The sequence below is a fragment of the Hemibagrus wyckioides genome, linkage group LG13 (genome assembly GCF_019097595.1).
Source record: "Hemibagrus wyckioides isolate EC202008001 linkage group LG13, SWU_Hwy_1.0, whole genome shotgun sequence".
NCBI classification, from domain to species: domain Eukaryota; kingdom Metazoa; phylum Chordata; class Actinopteri; order Siluriformes; family Bagridae; genus Hemibagrus; species Hemibagrus wyckioides.
In genome coordinates, this window is record NC_080722.1 from 6,648,200 (window position 1) to 6,667,096 (window position 18,897).

An 18,897-nucleotide genomic window follows, 5' to 3' on the forward strand; every position below is an offset into this window, starting at 1 on the left:
AACGATTTGAACAGCATAATTTGTTTTGGGGGGGATATTTTTTGTTTTAATCTTATTAAAATCTATTTAAACAAATAACTAAATAACATAAACTAACTAATACAATTATATTCTATTTATATTATACTTTATTTATATACAATATAATACAGTACTAGTATATTCAATTCAATTCAATTTATTTGTATAGCACCTTTTACAATGGACATTGCAGCTCTACAAAAGAAGATAAACAGAGAAAGGAGAGGGGAAAGAAAAAGATAAATAGATAAATAAATAAATAAATAAATAAATAAATAAATAAATAAATAAATAAATAAATAAATAAATAGAAATAAAAATAAATTATTAAATTAAATTATTAAACTATTTTATCCTTATTTTATTTGATCCCTAATGAACATACGTATATGCATTAAATATATTCATATTATACTAACTGAAGTAATATTATATAATATACTATATAATTTATATTATATAACACATTTATATTATACTAAATAATAAATAAATAAATAAATAAATAAATAAATAAATAAATAGAAAAAAAATAAATTATTAAATTAAATTATTAAACTATTTTATCCTTATTTTATTTTATCCTTAATGAACATATGTATATGTATTATATATATTCATATTATACTAACTGAAGTAATATTATATAATATACTATACAATTTATATTATATAACACATTTATATTATACTAAATAATAAATAAATAAATAAATAAATAAATAGAAAAAAAAATAAATTATTAAATTAAATTATTAAACTATTTTATCCTTATTTTATTTTATCCTTAATGAACATATGTATATGTATTATATATATTCATATTATACTAACTGAATTAATATTATATAATACGCTATATAATTTATATTATATAACACATTTATATTATACTAAATAATAAATAAATAACTAGAAAAAAATAAATTATTAAATTAAATTATTAAACTATTTTATCCTTATTTTATTTTATCCCTAATGAACATATGTATATGTATTATATATATTCATATTATACTAATTGAATTAATATCATATTAATACACTATATAATTTATATTAAATAATATATTTATATTATACTAAATAAATAAATAAATTAGTAGCAGTAGTACTTGATTTATGATTATTATTATTAATAATAATAATAATAATAATAATAATAATAATAATAATAATAATAAATGAATGAATGTCATTAAATACCTGTCAACTATCAAAGCTCTTCCCTTATCATCATTTCCCCCTTGATCATCTCAACACAGTGTCTTTCCAGGAATACATTTGTCTTGCATTACCTTTATCACACCTGTGACAATTCTTCCTAAAGAGTCTTGTTTTGAAATCTGCTAAAGGAAATGGTAATTACAAATATTATTATAATAAGGAAGCCTACAAAGTAACACACAGAGACGCACCACTGTGAGAACAAACTGTTCCCTCGCTGGTTGTGACGAGAGGGATGAGAGCAACACTTACAACTAAAGAAGGAAAATGAATTTCTGGCTGCAGGCAATTTAAAAACACTAGTCTGATGGCTCTCTTCATTAATATTCAACACCAATAACTGAACACAGGGCTGGATGGCGTGCGTCACCCACAATTTCAGAGTGCAATTTTTTTGTACGTTTTGCAGATGACCATGCAGCTTACTGTCTGTTGTTATTACATTGGCATGAAGTGGCTGAGAAGGCTGCAGTGTTGAAGAGAAATGATCAGCAGTGTGTTTTTCTGACACCACGCTGTAATTATAGCACAGTTATAACACAGTATTGCTGCATTCATGTCATTACTGTGAGAACTCTATTAAAAAGACTTTCATTAAATACAGGACCAAAACAGGAAATACAATTTTATAAAATGTGTTTTATTCCAAAGGAATTATATGACGTTAACACACCCACACGCAAGCACCAAAAACCTTCTTGGCTGCAGGAGAGTTATGTAAAATTTATCAGGAAAACAAAAAAAATAATTCTACTGGGTCAGCACTGATATCTGGTGCCTTAAATAAAGATTTTGTACATTTAATAATTTACAAAATGATCATGTATCCTTCATGTGGATATCATATCTGTTATTTTAAAGCTATCACAATGATCGCTAATGAGAATTTGGTGACGAATTTCATTGAGGACTTTCATAATTATGAATTTTGACAGTCGATTGTTAAAAGGATTTAAGATTGAAGTGTTTTAGTTGTTGACTTTTTGTTTTTTGAGAATTTCCATGAAGCTTATAAATTGTTTATTTATACAGACAGACAGACAGACAGACAGATAGAATTGGCCCAAAATAAAAAAGACTATTTAAATTTCTATTACATTTTTATGAAAATCTTTCTCTTATCTATCGATCTATCTATCTATCTGTCTATCTTATCTATCTATCTATCTATCTATCTATCTATCTATCTATCTGTCTGTCTGTCTGTCTGTCTGTCTGTCTGTCTGTCTCTTTGTCCAGTGCTAATGGTGAGGCCCAGGTGAAATAGGTATATAAAAAAGATTAACAAAGCAAAATTTTTAACAATATTATTACAAAAGTATTAGAAGTATGGACAGTTGTCTAAGAGCAATAATAATACCCCCCCCACACACACACACACACACAAATAGAATACATAATGGTAAAAATATAATATGCATAAATGGGGAGGGGAAGTTATAAACAATGCTGTACTCAACCCCTATGGTATTCCATCACATGCACAAACATTTTGCCCTACAGCATAACAGTTCAGTGTATTTTGTGGTAGGTAGAGTTGTGCTGAAACAGGAATATTACTATTATTAATAATTAATAGGAAGTGCTGGAATGGGAAATCAGCCTCTCTACCTCCTTAATGTAAAGGTTTTCTCTCCGAACAGCTGCCCTGCCGTATCACATGTTTAACAGAGTCACGGCTCATGCAGGGATCTTTAAAAAGCACAGCATTCGAAAGCAGATAAATGTTTTAAGTGAATTTGTTGAACTTTATATTGCCAATTTCTCTTTTGTGTATATTAATGGGAAAGTCTGCTCTTCAGCTGAAGGTGTTCAGAACGGTTTCATAAAACTGTATTTAGAAAAGTCACTGACACCAGGAAGTCAACATCCTTTACTAAAATGAGAAAGTAGTCCCCCCCCCCCACACACACAAAAAAAAGATTAGCCTCTTTAGCAGAAATGACCTCGATGAATCAGCAAAACTCTCGATTTTTAGTTCACACACAGGATATAAAATGCTTATGCTTTATCTATCTCCTTATTAAAGTTTATGAATTCTATGAATATAGCTAGTAATGGACTCGCAGCTCTCCTGCTGAATTTTAAAGAGTTCAGACTCTATTCTGGCAAATGTATTCAACTTCATTTAAATGTGTTAATGTGAATATTAACATGGTGTCATGGTGTGTGTATATATATCACATTTCCAAGATTTAAAAAAAAAAGAAAGAAAGAAATCAAGTGGTGTACAGAGTGCTGTGGATGGGTCTCACAACCCCATTAAATTTCCAACACAAAAGCACCCCGGAGGCTCGCAGAAAATCACTTCAGATCAGAACAAGGGCAAAAATGACAAACTGTACAATGGACACATTAATGAGGTTTAATCGAACTCTGCCGCTCCTCTCGCTGCTGAGTTGACCTTGTAAGACCAGAACATGGGTTTCCAATTTCTCAAAGTAAAACAGTAATTGTCCACTTTAGACAAAGTTTAAAATACTCTTCAATCAGTGTCAAGCTGAATAAAAGCACTCTTTACTCAGGCCAGACTCACATCTCTGGCCTCCACTTATCAGTGAACATACATCTGCTATATATGGCTGCTTGACATGGTTTATTTTTAGTACCACACACAGAGCATGTAAAGAAAGTCCATTTTTCAGGATCCAGATCACGACTACACCCTTTCCAGCCTTTGTTTTTAAGTAAATGTGTTTCAGGTCAGGATCTTCTTGACAGAACGTAGCTACAGGGCTTGACTTATAATCCATGATTTACTGAAAGCATTCAAATGGTCAGTATGGATGTTGGTAGCTAGCTAACTCAAGACTCATCTAACTGTGTTATCTAACTGTATGTTAAATGCTTAAATTACTGGACTGTGCAATGAGGCCAACAAACAGCCAGCGCTGTGGTGATGCCATTAACGCTAAGTGTAGCTTTTTTCCCCCAGTCAGCAAGATCTTCTTTGAAAAAATCTGTGCTACGTTTCTTTTCTATAGTTAACCCTTCAGACTTTCCTACAGGGGTTCCGTTTGAAGCCTTTTTTGAAGCAAAATGTATTGTTAGGTTCCACACCCTCCCCTGGTGGTTCTCTGGGAGAAGCTTGAGATTGGAAGACTATTTTGATAAAAAAAAAAAAAAAAACCTAGCTGACACATGGGGGACTAGGAAGAGGGTAAGCAATTATCCAAGAGAAAAACTCAGAGACAGATATGATGAACATGATGTTATCCAGATCATATTCACACTACATGTCCATTTAACCAAAGGCGCAAACCAAAGAACGCTTTTCGGATGCTAGATGAACCTGTTTAAAAGTGCAGAAGTCAGGTGAAATTTGTGGAGACCTCTGATTCAGTGCAGAACCCAAAATCCATACCACACCATGGTTCATAGAACATAGAAGAAAAGACAGAACCGAAGCTCTCAAATTACCAACATATACATTAAAACCACCTATTTATTATTTATTTCGGTTCACCGGGTTTCAAAAGTCTTCTAATCAGCATGGAGAAAAGCAGTTGATTATTCACTGCAAAATTTATAAGACGCCAAGGTAAAATTTAGGATAAGGACTGAGGCATCTTTACAGACTTACAGATTAGCTTTCCCCAGTCCCCAGGTGACAGCCCTAAAGTATTGAAAGTATGCACAAGCAGCTTCTTTAAAAGTCCTGAGAATCATTTCACTGTTAAAGTTTACTATAATTCAATTCAATTTATTTGTATAGCACTTTTAACAACGGACATTGTCTCAAAGCAGCTTTACAGAACATAAGAAACAAAGAATAAAGTTTAAAGTTAAATTACTATTTATCTCTAACATTTATCCCTGATGAGCAAGTCTGAAGTGACGGTGGTGAGGAAAAACTCCTTGAGATGATATGAGGAACAAAACTTGAGAGGAACCAGGCTTAGAAAGGAACCTCATTTGGGTGACACTGGACAGTAAATAATGTAAATGTAAATAATATCCTTTCTTCAGTAGTTTATATTCACAAGGAATTGTGCAACAAAGAGCTTCTGATGAACTAATAGGTCACCCAAAACATCACCCAATTTGCATCTGAACACTTCAACTGGTTAAAAGTCAATCGGTTATCTGTTAAAATATTTAATTTGCACATAGCTTTTCATGAGTGCAGATAAAATTCAGTAAATTGAATGAAATTATATAAAAGTCTACACAAATCTCATTAGTGTTTTCAGTATCGGCGTGTTATGTTCATGAAAGCCATTAAATGTAAAACCACAAAAGCGATGGCTCTGATTTCTTTAGTAATCATTGCTGTAATTAGTTGCGTGATCTGTTCGGCTCTGGCAGAATCGCACACGTGTGTATTGGTTGCAAATGAAGTGAGGAGATCAGTTGCTGCTGGTTATTTCCATCTAGGCCTATTGATGCGTTTTATGTTTCAGAAGCAGCTGGTGCTGCTTGTTTCGTGTCGCTGCTGTAACAAGGTAATTTCCCTTATGGCATCAATTAAGTATGCATGTATCGATTTTCTTATCCAAGCACTGGCATTTTGATAGACCACCTTAATGTGCGATGGCTTGCACTGAACTCCAACTTGTACTGCTTATTGACAAAATTCCCTCAAACTGTCAGAGCACACAGTCTATTAACACTTATTAGCAAAGTCTGGAGGAAAACTCAAAGATTCACTTGATGAGTTTTAAAGTACCCCTTAAAACCTCATTTTAAACCATTAAAATAATTTATGTAGGGTAACAACTTGTCTGAACTGCCAAATTATGCCCCATCAACCAAAATAACATTAGCTAAGTAACCATGTCTGCTAGCTCACAAACTAACAGCTAGTCATTAGTCGGATTTTCAATAGAAAACAATAGTTTGGAACGTAACCCCTGCGATAAATGGGGGACTATTGTACAACTAAATCAGTTCCTCAGAAAATGTGGCCGTCGTGTGCGAACGATAATAATTGTGGGAAGGATTGGTTGGAATTCCTTCAGGAGTGCTGGGAACCAATGTATAAGGGCACTAGTGACCTGTGAATCACCCAGGGTATCATGTCTACACTGTTTACATTAAGGTTGTAAAATGTCACGTTTAAGGTCCACACTGAACTCAGTGCCCAGTGTCACTACAAGAGCCCTGAGTACCTGAAGTTTACGTTTGATACTCACTAGCTGCAAAGCCTCAGTTACTGTGTTTGTGTTTCAAGTAGCAAGACTCTGGCTACGAAAAAGCTTCGTGACATCAGGCCAAAGTCACACTAACGACCTGTCAAAGCTGGCAGCTAGAACAAATGACAAGCCAAAGACCCATTTAACCTTAATAAAGCCTTGTATGCACTCAGTGGCAGAAAGACGCGGTGGACAGCGGCTAATGCAAACAGCTCATGTCTGGATGAGTGAAACATTATGATAAATGTAGCATTTCAATGTGGCACATAGCCTCACGTAAAAGTCCACCATTTTTCTTCCATATGGAAATCAGTTCAATGTTACTGACTTGTTTAAATTACGCTCGGTCTGTTGTTTTAAATCATGCATCTTCCATGCAGGTGGTGTCATTTCTACTGGCTGGATTCGTCCGAGAGTTCTTTGTTTTCACGGATGATTAAACATTTGCATGTTTCTCCAAATTAAAATCTACTGAGTCTGAAGATATTTTCTCCACACCACAGAGAGCCTCACTGAATGATGCTTTCAATCATGCATTTTTTTGCTCAAAGGGTAAATCTATTTTAGGAATGGCGTTCAGGGCTGAGCAGATAATAATGACGTACATCAGTGAGATTTTACTCCGGCGTATTGCTTTGTCCTGGAATCAGTCAGTCACACAGCCGAGAATGTTATTCACACCTTGACAAGCTAATTCATTTCCTCTCTCTCTATCTCACTGTCATACACACAGGACAATTACTCAGTTACAAAAAAAAAGACCACAAGTGCAAGACTTTTGTTCTCTTCTGGCTGTGGTTACCTAAATCACTAACCTATGGAGAATTTTGTAAACTTTTCAATTTCTCCTCTTAAATTTGTTCCTTAAAAAAAAAAAAAAAAAAAAACCTGTCCTTGAATGGCTGGATGAATTTTGGTGTTCAGAATAAATTCCTCCATCTAGCACTGTAAATATTTGAGACAGCAGTCAGATTTCTAGGTCAAGGCCACGTTCCTCAGAAAGTGTGTGCTGTGAGCGTTACAGAAACAAGTCACCCATAAAAGCCAACTAATAATGAATGAAAGTCTGTAAAGGTCCACTTAGAAATGAGGAGCCATGTTAGCAGGGGCGGCTGGAATCAATGTGCTGGCAGGGAACATTTATAAATAATGTAACTTGTCACATTATATGCTGTTTTATGGACAATTACTTACTTAACTAGTTACTTACTAGTTAATTACAAACTTCCTTTGCATGGTGGCTCACCAACACACAGCTCCACTATCAGATTGCTGTTCCAGATGTTCCAGTGTGACTTCTGATTAACCTTACTGATGTTATACAGCAACACAATCACCCAATAGCTCGACTTTTATTGCTGATATTTGACCAGTTACCAAGTAAAATTTCTTTTTCATAGTTTAAGCTGAATAAGATTACTGCACAAATACTGTAATTGTCCATCTGACTGTAATTGACTGTACTGAATTTGAAGTTTCTGTTAAAGTGAATCTACCAAGATCCTTGCTTTTCGTTTGTTTAAAACTGATTCGCAGGACACAGGCATGTCCAGCATGCATCAGTTATTCTGCATTATTCTGTGAGATACCAAGTCCCGCTGTAGTGCTTACTATTTTCTTCTTCTGTGATGTATATATTTCCATTTTTAAGCACTTTATGTAGGAAACAATTTACAGAATACAAACCCTGTCTTTATATCAGGGTCCTTTTTTGTGTAGTGTCCATGCACACATACCTGTCCCCTGTAAAGTCTGACACACACACACACACACGGTAAAGTGTTTTATCAGATCTTATTTTGTTACTATCTCAAGTATAACATAAATCTTAGAATGAAAACCTAATTGATTTCAAGTCCTGCTATTTCACAGCCCCATGTTCCCCTTGCTCTCCTTGACTTAGCCTTAGAATTATGTTAACTGACATCTGTATCATGATCATTTCTCAGACCTTGCATTATCAGGCATCTGTGAGTAGCGTGACAGATTAGTCTCATTTTAAGTAGGATACCTGTACTTTCACAGACACCCTAGAATCCCACATTCAAAGTACAGGAGATGTGTACTTTGCCTACCATTGTATGTGACAATAATAAAGGCTTCTTCTTATCATTCACTGCATATTTCCAGACATGCCAAGCCTTTTTCCTAGCTGCTGGTATTCCAGTTTATCCTGTTCGTTGTCCTTTGGTTTAGTAAATCTAGTCTTGACTAGTTTATCCAGTTGGCCTAATGTTTTGGATTAGCCAAATTATAACCACTAGCTTATATTATTGTCTATCCATCCAGTTTCTGTTGCGCTTATTCTGCACAGGGTCACTGGGAACCTGGAGGCTATCCCACGTGACTCAGGGCACAAGGGAAGGGATATTCTAGACTATTCTAGTGCCAACCCACAGACACACATACACACCCATTCAGATGATTTGAAAATACAGCACATGTCTTCAGGCTGGAGGAGGAAACTGGAATACCTGGAGGTAATGCTCAAAATCTGGGAAAATATCCTTAAACCAGGAAAACATCTCGGGGATACATCCATGCTCACAGGGCAGAGGCAGGACTCAAACCCCCAACCCTGGATATGCAAGGCAGACATGCTAGCTATAAAGGTTCATGGCAACTTTTACTACAGCTGTGCTACAAAAGATTTGTCATTTTATTGTCAATGATAAGCATAGGTGTTTATGATATAGTGAACGTTCCAGTTTATTTCCAGGAGAGGTTTATTTAACATTTAGGGAAGGAGTCTCCAGTGTCAGCTCTTTCTAACAGTAGGTTTTCCACCATAGTGGAACAGAAGACATTTTGTAACAATGAGTTAGAACCTGGAGTTTAATAAAACAAAATCAGAAGAAAATAATCCAAGTCGTGAGGCAGAAGCACAAACGGTGAACACAGATATATCCAGAACAAGCAATCGGCAGAGCAAAAGTAAAAAAAAAACAAAAAAAAACACAAATCCAAAATCATAAATCTAAAGGAGCTATATAAAATAATAAAATAAAATATAAAATATAAGGAAATATAAAGAGCTAAAGGTCAAACACACAATGAACAACGACGATACCAAATAAATAGCTCTTTAGGTAGCAGGAGCTAACAATACTGAAACCAGGAAGTAACTGGAAGAGAACGGTGTGACTCCCTCCGGCGGGTCGGAGGGGGAAATGCAGGTGGAGCTTTTACAACTTCACACATTCTTACTCCTCTGTCATATGACAAGCTGCATTTTAAGAAACATTTCAGAAAAAGGCTTATAAGAAAACAACTGTTTGTTGACGCATTCACACGTCACACAAGTGAGCCTTTTTATCACAGGCAACTCAGTGCATCCAAATACAGTCAGTCCTCCACAGATGTGTTCGGTGCCTTTGCAAATACTGCATCTGACTCAGACCACATCCAGTCCTTCAGTGACGAGATTCATTTTTATAAACATAAGAGAGGAAAGAGAGACTGGTGAGGGAACATCTGTTTGTAGCGGCAATAAAATGACAATACAGGAACTTGTCTTGCAGCCACATCTGAATATTAATAACATGTTTAAAATAGTTGCAGAATAAGAGGAATAAAACTTTTTTGTTATTGGAAAGTACTCAACTTCAGGTCAGTGACAATCGCACACACACACACACATTGTGTTTTATTCTTATTATTGTTATAAACTTCATCTGAATGCTAATAGATGCCATTTTTTGTGCTCATTTCAGCTTTGGAAATACCACCTAGTGTTTGTCTTGCTAAAACGTACTTCAAGGTTAAAACCTTAATTAGTGATAAGAGCTGAACATAGCTGGCAGTGAATAGAAATCACATTAATGAACTTCATCAGTGAATGAGTTTCACTCGTATTTCCGCTGCGTTCCCATCACCGTCTTCACCTTGCCTGAGTCAATTATGTGCATGATAATTTCTTTCTTTAACCGCTAATGTGGTTCCTGATCTAATTGCTTGTGGCAGCCTTTAAACAGAAGGGCCAGGAAATTATTTATCAAACCTAAATATCTGAATATATACAATTTGATTGGGGCTTTTAATGAAGCCTCAGTGATGGCTCAAAAATTAAAAATATATACAAGAGCTCCGTTCACACGTAGTTCTTTTCGCAATATGCATCTTAATAAGCTAAGTTCTATGTTTGGTGCCACCTGTGGCTTTCCATACTTCTGCATCAGGCAGACTGCACCAGCCAGTTCCCATAAATTTTCTAATATGGTTTAAGACACAATTTGACGTCTTGTAATCTGTAAATAAGAACCAGTGTAGCCAAAACACTGTAACATCACACTACACCATTTTTGTCTCCTTAACGGAATGTGATATCATTCAGCTGCTTGGTCCAGTCACACAGTTCGAGTCTGGAGATGAAATTGAGCCAAACGCTGGGGGTTATGTAGATGATTCAACGTTCTTGAAATTTTATTTGTATATACAGACTTATTTATATCACTACCATTTTACAAAGTTGCTTAAAGCGAGATTTAAAAAATGAGATTACATAACGTGAAAAGGGGCACGGCGGCTTAGTCATTAGCACCTCTGCCTTACACCCCTGGGTTAGATTCCTGACTGCACCCTGTACGATCAGAGTTTGCATGTTTTCTGTGTGCTTCCCTCCGGGTCCTAATTAGTCTAAAGAAATGCTTGGTAAACATCTCTAAATTGCCCGTAGTGTGTGGATGGGTGTGTGATTGGTTGGCACCCCGTCCATGGTCATGTGCCCCGATTCCACTGGGACAGGTTTTCTGCAACACTGTTTAGGGTAAGCTCTACAGATACAGGAAGAATGTAACGTGAAAATGCTGTTTGATGTTGCAGAACATTACGGATATACTGTTATAATAATGCTTATTAAAACAACTTTGAAGAAAACGGTTCAGTACAAAACTAAACTAAACTTCACTGAGGACATTTCTGTGTCTGTCAAACCATCAACCATCAACTAAACTAAATTCTTATATATAGATATGTAATTGCACATGTCACAATCTATACATGGAGTATATTTTTACAGTATTCTCCTACTCCAAATTCAGTAAAGACAAATCTAGGGTACAAGCACAGCAGTTCCCGGATGCTCCGACACCATAGATACATTATTTAACTTGGAGTCAATGAGAATTTAAACAGCTGAGTGGCTCTGGTGAGACGTTCTGTACTTCCGACCTCGCTAATGCAGTAATGCAATTTTAACTGGACTCTATAGCTAAAACTTTTATATTTTTAGTTAAAGTGCACATGCTTGAACTTGGACTGAGTTCACTTACATAAGGTATGTTATGCAATGTAAGACACTAAGAATAATACTAAGGCTTGGTAAATTTCTTCCATGTGCTGTAGTTTTATAAAGGTGAGCTGACCAGCACTCTTAATCTACGCATGCAGAAGAAATTATTCCAATTAGGAACAACGGGTCAAAAAATCCGGCATTGCCAATGACACACGCATGGCAAGCTCTCCAAACACACGTGTGTAAAACAGAAGGGCTGCCCGAGTCACAAGAACATCTGGAAGACTTTCTAACTTAACATCCGATAAAAGGAAAACTAACAAAGGGCCGGTGTTTATGCTGCGCCTGATGACCCCATTAAGAGAAAGCCGTTTCTGATTCAACACTCGACTGCCTCACACTTCATAAAGAACCGAGGTGAGATGAAAACAAAGCCGGATAATGCCTCTCAGAACCCGAGTGCTTCAGACGAGCAGCCCGGCAGGTCTCAAATAAGGCCAAACTATGCAGCAATTTTGGTATTTCCAGCACAGAGAACCTGAGCAATAAATGCAGCCTGCTGAATTATGAACTGATGTGAATTAGAATTATGGACCGATGTGAGTATTCAATATTTGTCATGTACATATGTACCAATGCAGATGTTATTGCTGTATAATATGTTAATGTTGTGGTCCAGTGATTGAAACCTAAAGATGTGTTAGGGAGAAAAGATGCTCAAATGTAACCACATGTGGCTGACTAACTGCTCATAAATATGTAGACTGCCTGTAATTACTGATAATATTTATTTTACTTTTATTTTATTAAGATATAACTGTGTAGCAATGCCTAAACAGTCTGTTACCCGAAAAGGTGAATTACACTGATCATTAATTATCTCATTACAGTTAACATTCAGTTCTGGAAGTTGATGTGTTCGAAACAGGTAAAATGGGCACGTGCCAAACTGTGATAGACAGCTGGGTCACTGAATCTCCAAAACAGCAGGTCTTGTTCCTGGTATTCAGAGCTTTTAGTACCTACCAAAAATGGTCCATTGAAGGACAACCTGTGACATCGTTATGGACAATCAAATCTCGTTGATGCATGTGGAAAGCAAAGGCTAGTCCGTCTTGTTGCCTGAAAAAGTGTACGCTGTTTTGAAATGTGCCAGATCACACAGTGTATCAGAGTTTGCTATGTATGGGGTTGTGTAGCTACAGACCGGTCAGAATGCCCATGCTGACCCATGTCCTCCACCAATATACTTGTGTGCAAAAGAACTAGAGCATGAAGAAATGGAAAGTAGGTGGCCTGATCTAACGAATCACATTTTCTCTTACAAAAAGTTGATGAACAGGTGAGTATATTTCACTTACCTGAGAAGGAGATAGCAACAAAATGCTCTATGATAAGAAGGCAAGCCAGAGCCGGCGGTACGATGCTCTGGATAAAGCTCTGCTGGGAAACCATGGATCCTGACATTCACGAGGATGTTAATTTGACACATACAACCTACCTAAACATTATCACAGGCCAAATACACCCAAGTATTCCCTTTCAGCAGGATAATGATCCCTGCCACACTGCAAAAAATTGTTCAGGAATAGTTTGAGGAACAGTAAGTTCAATGGCCTTGAAAGATCTTAATCCAATCGACAAACAAGTCTGATCCTTGAAGGCTCCACCTCATCCCCTACAGGATTTAAAGGATCTGCTGCAAACATCTTACAAGGTGATACCCCAGCTCACCTTCAGAAATCTTCCAGAGTCCATGCCTCAAGAGGTCAGAGCTGTTCTGGCAACACAAGGGGGGCTTACACAATATTAGGCAGGTGGTTTTAATGCTACGGCAGATCAATGTATATAAAATATTAAACAGTATTATATTATCATACATCTCTACAGCCTGCATAAGAGACTCCTACTGAAATTAAAAAAAAATGAAAGTTTGCACATTAACAACAATGTATGTTCTAGGACTCAATACAGCAATCAGAATAAAATAGAGGCCATGAAACAGTAAGGCTCGTTTTCTAACGGGCATGAGATTGAATAATAACACTCCATTTACTACGACATTTAGAAAACAGAAGGAATTTGCCTCAAAGGAAATTTTTTAGCACCGACGCATTTTCAGGTCAGTGGTGATCTACGTTCATTTAATTACTTAGCCATTTATGAAAACAACATTATATAAACATTTATTACAGGCCTAGAAAGAAAAATGATATCACACTTTCATTACGATAAGCATTTAGACCACATTTTGATATTTCATACCATGCAGAAGCACGTCTAAATGTATAAAAATCTCTACAGAGCTCCGGTACATTTATCACACAAAGCCTGATGACAGCAGCTGTTCATTATCACCCAACAACAAATGTTCCTTAAACCAGGTATCAAAAAGCATTTATGTTACCTTCCTAAAATTTCTCTCCGCTCTACGAAACAACACATCGGCTCTGACAGCTCAGGCTTTGAGCATTAACGAATGTACGCCACTGCGACAGCAGTCTGTATTATGATATTTGACTGACGGGCTGATGGCTAGCTTTAATATTTCAGCCAAGGCCTAACTACACTGACAAGAAAATCTACAATCAGTGTAAATTGTATACTTGATGAATATGAGCACAGCTGAAAGGGTTTTTTTAATGAAAAAGAACACCACCATGCAAAAAAAGCAAAAAATAAAATCATAATCATTGCTTTTTGAACAGTCTGAACTGCACAATTTCATACAAAAAAATATCCTTATCCTTATCCTTCAAAAAGAGCTGATATAATCCAAACTTTTCCTGTCAGAGCAAAAAAAAACTTCATCCCCCAAACAAATCATACAACAAACATCAGTTTAAAGTGATAAATGGGGGCTTAATAGCAACTCCCAGAGCAATAATAGGGGAATAAGACCAATTCCACAACTTAAAGGGCTCAATAAAGCAAGAAATCAGTGTGTGTGTGTGTGTGTGTGTGTGTGTAGGTCACTTTGTGAGGACTGAAATAACGTTTTCACAATAATGTCCTCACAGAAAATATGATGCTTTCACTGTTTTCTTTTGAAAAATTAAAACAGCCCTATCTCTAAAAAGAGAGTTGCTTCTGGCTGCGAGGTTTACTGTAAGATTTAAGGTTTGGAATAGCAGTAATTAGCTACAGTAATCACTTTATCACTTTATCAGAAAATCAGGTTGTGTGTGTGTCTGCGTGTGTGTGTGTGTGTGTATATGGAGACAGTGCGGTGTATTATGACCCAGCTTGCTAGACAGAGGCATCAATCACTGCACTGGCATCACATTAGAGGTGAAGCCTCTCAGATCACCAAGCATTTAGCTGAGCAAGCACCATGGAAATGACACTCACTCAAAGTCACCAAGAAGCAAAAAGAAAGAGCGAGAGAAAGCAGGAGACAGCAGAATGGCAGAGACAGTACATTTGCAGTCATGTGAGCTTAAATGGCAAGTCCTCTTGGAGAGCTGCCAAATAAATATCCTAGATGAAATGCAGCCCAATAAAACAACCCCACTGGGCTCCAGTAGCACAATAAGTCTGGAACCAAATCCTGCGAGCTGTCTTGGACCTCAACACAACCCCCTGAAATCCAATGTTAAAATTCTGCTACAATCCTACAAAAAACATTACCACCCGATTGATCGACATAACCTCATTACAACCTCTCTAAGACCCAACAGCAGAATCCCACTTAAACACAACAATCCATATTAAAAGTCTGAAAAACCCAAAAAATTGAAACAGAGGACAAAAGCAGCACTGCCCTGGGGCTGAAACAAGTGCTGATGGTCCCCAAAATCAGTAGTGTACCCCTTGAAACCCAAAAAGACTGCATAACTCCAAGAAAACAATTCCAGTGGACTCAAATAATTTCCTGGATTTCAACATAAGCACAGTGAACCTCTACACAAGCAAAATGAACTTCCACTGAACCCAAACAATCTAAACCCACTGACCTCCAAATTCTGAAACCCAACAGAAAACCACAATGCTCTTTAATAATACAACCCCACTGGACCGCTCCATCCATCCAACTGATGAACTGATGCATCCTACTGGTGAAGAATACACCTCAGCTACACCCGTCCATCTCCCTTTCGGCACATCCGGCAGACGCAGTTGAGAATCTTGTTTGTTGATTTTAGATGACAGGCTTCTGTCACTCTCTGACCTCACATCAACCTCCACTCAAATCCATTCCACTACACTCCATTCCACTTGACTCGTGCTTGTCTCCAATGCAAGATCTTCTCTGCAGAGCAGATCTTTTCCCCTTGCCTGTTTCATAAACACAAAGTTCTTAAGGGGTTCCTGCAGGATAGTGTTTCTCACTCCTTGCCCCGGAGCACTACTGCCCTGAATATTTGTGTTTTCCTTACACCTGGTTCAACTCCTCGGCTAATTTAACAAGTTAGAGGAGAATAAACAGCAAAATGTACAGTGATACTTCAAGACCAGGATTGAGAAACACTGTCCTACAGGAAGGTGAAGAGCCCTTTGGTGCAGGCAGAGGAGAAGAGTTTTGAATGTGATTCCTGCTGAAAAAGAGAGCCAGGGAATTAAGCTTAGTTGTGGATGGAGAACTTTAGGAATATCTAGGAGTGTATGAAGATTTGAAAGGGTCTTGTGCTCGAATGGTCAACAGGATAACATCTGGAATTTCCTTGGAATTTTATTTACATTGATTGTCTTTGTATTACCTCAGAGATCACTCAAGATCTTGAACAAACTGGTATCAATCTCCAGTCTTCAGGATGTAGCATACAATGTAGCATACCAGAGTGAACCACAGCAAACACTGAGTTTCACATAGACACAAAGCATCTATATCTATCCACAGGAATATTCTCACTGGAGCAATTCTCATAGTCGAGGCTTAATCACGAATTAAACCTAAAGTGTTACTGAACTCACAATGCTCTCATTTATCTTATCAGTTACAACCAACATCACAACCATACTAACCACAAACAAAAATCTAACTAAAGGAATTGCTAATAATTTCCAGTGGATGGTGGTGTTAATGTGTATTGCTCTGGACTACACAGGATTGTAGAACAAAACCAAATAAACATAGTCATAGCCACACCATTAAGACGAGCTTCGAAAAACAAATATAGGTCATATTATATGAGAAATATAAGGATAGTAAGCATAAGGATGAACTTCAACAAAATCCAACGTCAACACAAATTGTGGAGACATGGGAAGGGCTTTTAGTGCCTTGAGACATTTACACAGTATATTGAAGGATTGGTGTTTATACTGTACCTCTTAAGAAGAAAAATCATTTAGGCTGCTAGCCATTGCTTCAATATAAGAAAATTAAACAACACAAAAAAAGAGAAGAGAAGAGGAGAGAGAGAGAGAGAGAGAGAGAGAGAGAGAGAAGAGAGAGAGAGACAGAGATACAGAGAGAGTGGTGTACTGCATAGGGATTAGAAAAATGCTATAGCAACTTTTTCCCATAACCTTTCAAGTCGTCCTCAAATGATGTATCATCAGATCTGTAAAACCACTTGAAGACATTTTTCCAAACTTATACCATATAAACTTAGAACCCTAAATACAAACAAAGGTGATGCAACTTCTGCTTATGCACTAATCAACAGTCCCTTGTTTCTCACTCAAAAAAACAATGACCACAGTTCAGAGTGCTGTAAATAAGCCCAGCAACAACAACAATAATAATAATAAGACTTAGAGTAATAACCATTGGTGCATGGAAATATCATGCATAATTCCTGAACATGGAAACAGTTATGTAATTGATTTTAGAACACACACCTAACCCTTTACTCAGAGATATGGCAGTTCAGAAAGTCAGTAGTGTGTGTGTGTATGTAAGACTGTATCTAACAACCAAACCCCACTAAATATTATTTTAATAATTATACCCATTAAAAAGCGAATATATCTGTCTGCCCAAATCTAGAGGCAGTAAAAAAAACCCAGAAACCTTCCCCAGTGCCAGTGCACAGCTTTGATCGAGCCAAAGTGCAGGAAATGATGGAAGAATACTGAAATAAACAAAACAACAACAACAAAAAAAACTAAAACTAAATAACCAAAAAGCATACCTTTACTATGTCCATGAGAGCGAGGGCGCGCGGAACAACTTCCGTATAGTGTGCAGTCGCTTTACATCGTCCTAATCCGGTGGCTTCAGCAGCAGAGCAGATAAACGGAAGCAATAAAGAGGAGGAAAAGTCGTGCTTCTCTCGCTCGTGCTCCACGTGAAACTAACGCTGGAATCTGACCGCGCGCTCTACCGGCACTGCGCTATAGAGTGCGCGTAACCGCACGTCGCCAGGTGGTGGCGCGCCGGGAGTATGCGAGCCGAGGACTTTACAACATGCACACAGAGCTGTAGGCGCACTGGTGCAGAGACGCAGCAATTAAAAATAATAATAATAATAATAAAAAAAAAAGGTTTTATTGTGGGTGTTACTATGGTGATGCGGTCACGTCCAATTACATGCAGGAGCACCTGCCACCTGTGGCACCTAGGGAATTATCTGGCAGTATTGTACTGCTGTTTAGCACAATGCGATGTGGTTTGGAACACAGCCTTTAACTTGTTCCTGTTTGCTTTGGACGTTTCACTTTATTGACTCGAGGCTGATACAGTCATTACAGTTAGTTTTTGTAAATAAAAACTCAACCTACTGAAGGGGTAATGGCACCGGCACTCTGTGTCTGTGTTCCATCTGTTGTAAGTGAATGTCCTTGATGCTTTTCCTCTGCAGAAATAAAAAATCATAATAAGGTCAAGGACCAGCTAAACCACTACCTGCATGAAGGTAATTGTTAACTGAATAAAGGAAACACTACAGATGTTTTTTGATGGTGTACATGGTAGTGTGTGTGAGTGAGTGTTTGTGTGTGTGTGTGTGAGAGAGATAGTGTGTGTGTGTAAAGCTGGTCATTTTCCATGCTAAAAATCCAAAACCCTACAACCTAGAGTCTAGTAATATCTGGACAATGGTGGTCCTGATGTTGTTGTTATTTGGTGTACATGGTGGTGGTGGTGGTGTGTGTGTGTGTGTGTTTGAGAGAGAGAGAGAGAGTAAAACTGATCATTTTCCTTGTTAAAAATCCCAAACCCTAAAATCTACAGTCTAATAATATCTGGACAGTGGTGGTCCTGTGTTGTTGTCTATCCCTTAGTAGTCAGCACAGATGCATTACACATAGTTACAGACAAGTTAAAGTCATTCTCTGTACAATTATAATGAGATTTACACTGTATGTGTGTCTATTAAAATAGCCATGCAGCTT

The 18,897-nt window shown here is 37.0% G+C and overlaps 1 protein-coding gene across 2 annotated transcripts in view; it reads right to left on the reverse strand.

Annotated features, from left to right (window-relative positions):
* Positions 1-17,944, reverse strand: part of chrm3b (cholinergic receptor, muscarinic 3b) — a 125,061-nt gene extending 107,117 nt beyond the window's left edge. Inside the window, exon 1 of one of the 2 annotated variants that reach the window (XR_009206389.1) lies at positions 17,697-17,944. The gene's annotated coding sequence lies outside the window, so the exon portion shown is untranslated. The remainder of the gene's footprint in view (positions 1-17,696) is intronic. The other variant, XM_058406804.1, reaches the window with a different exon arrangement.
* Positions 17,945-18,897: the final 953 nt, after the last annotated feature.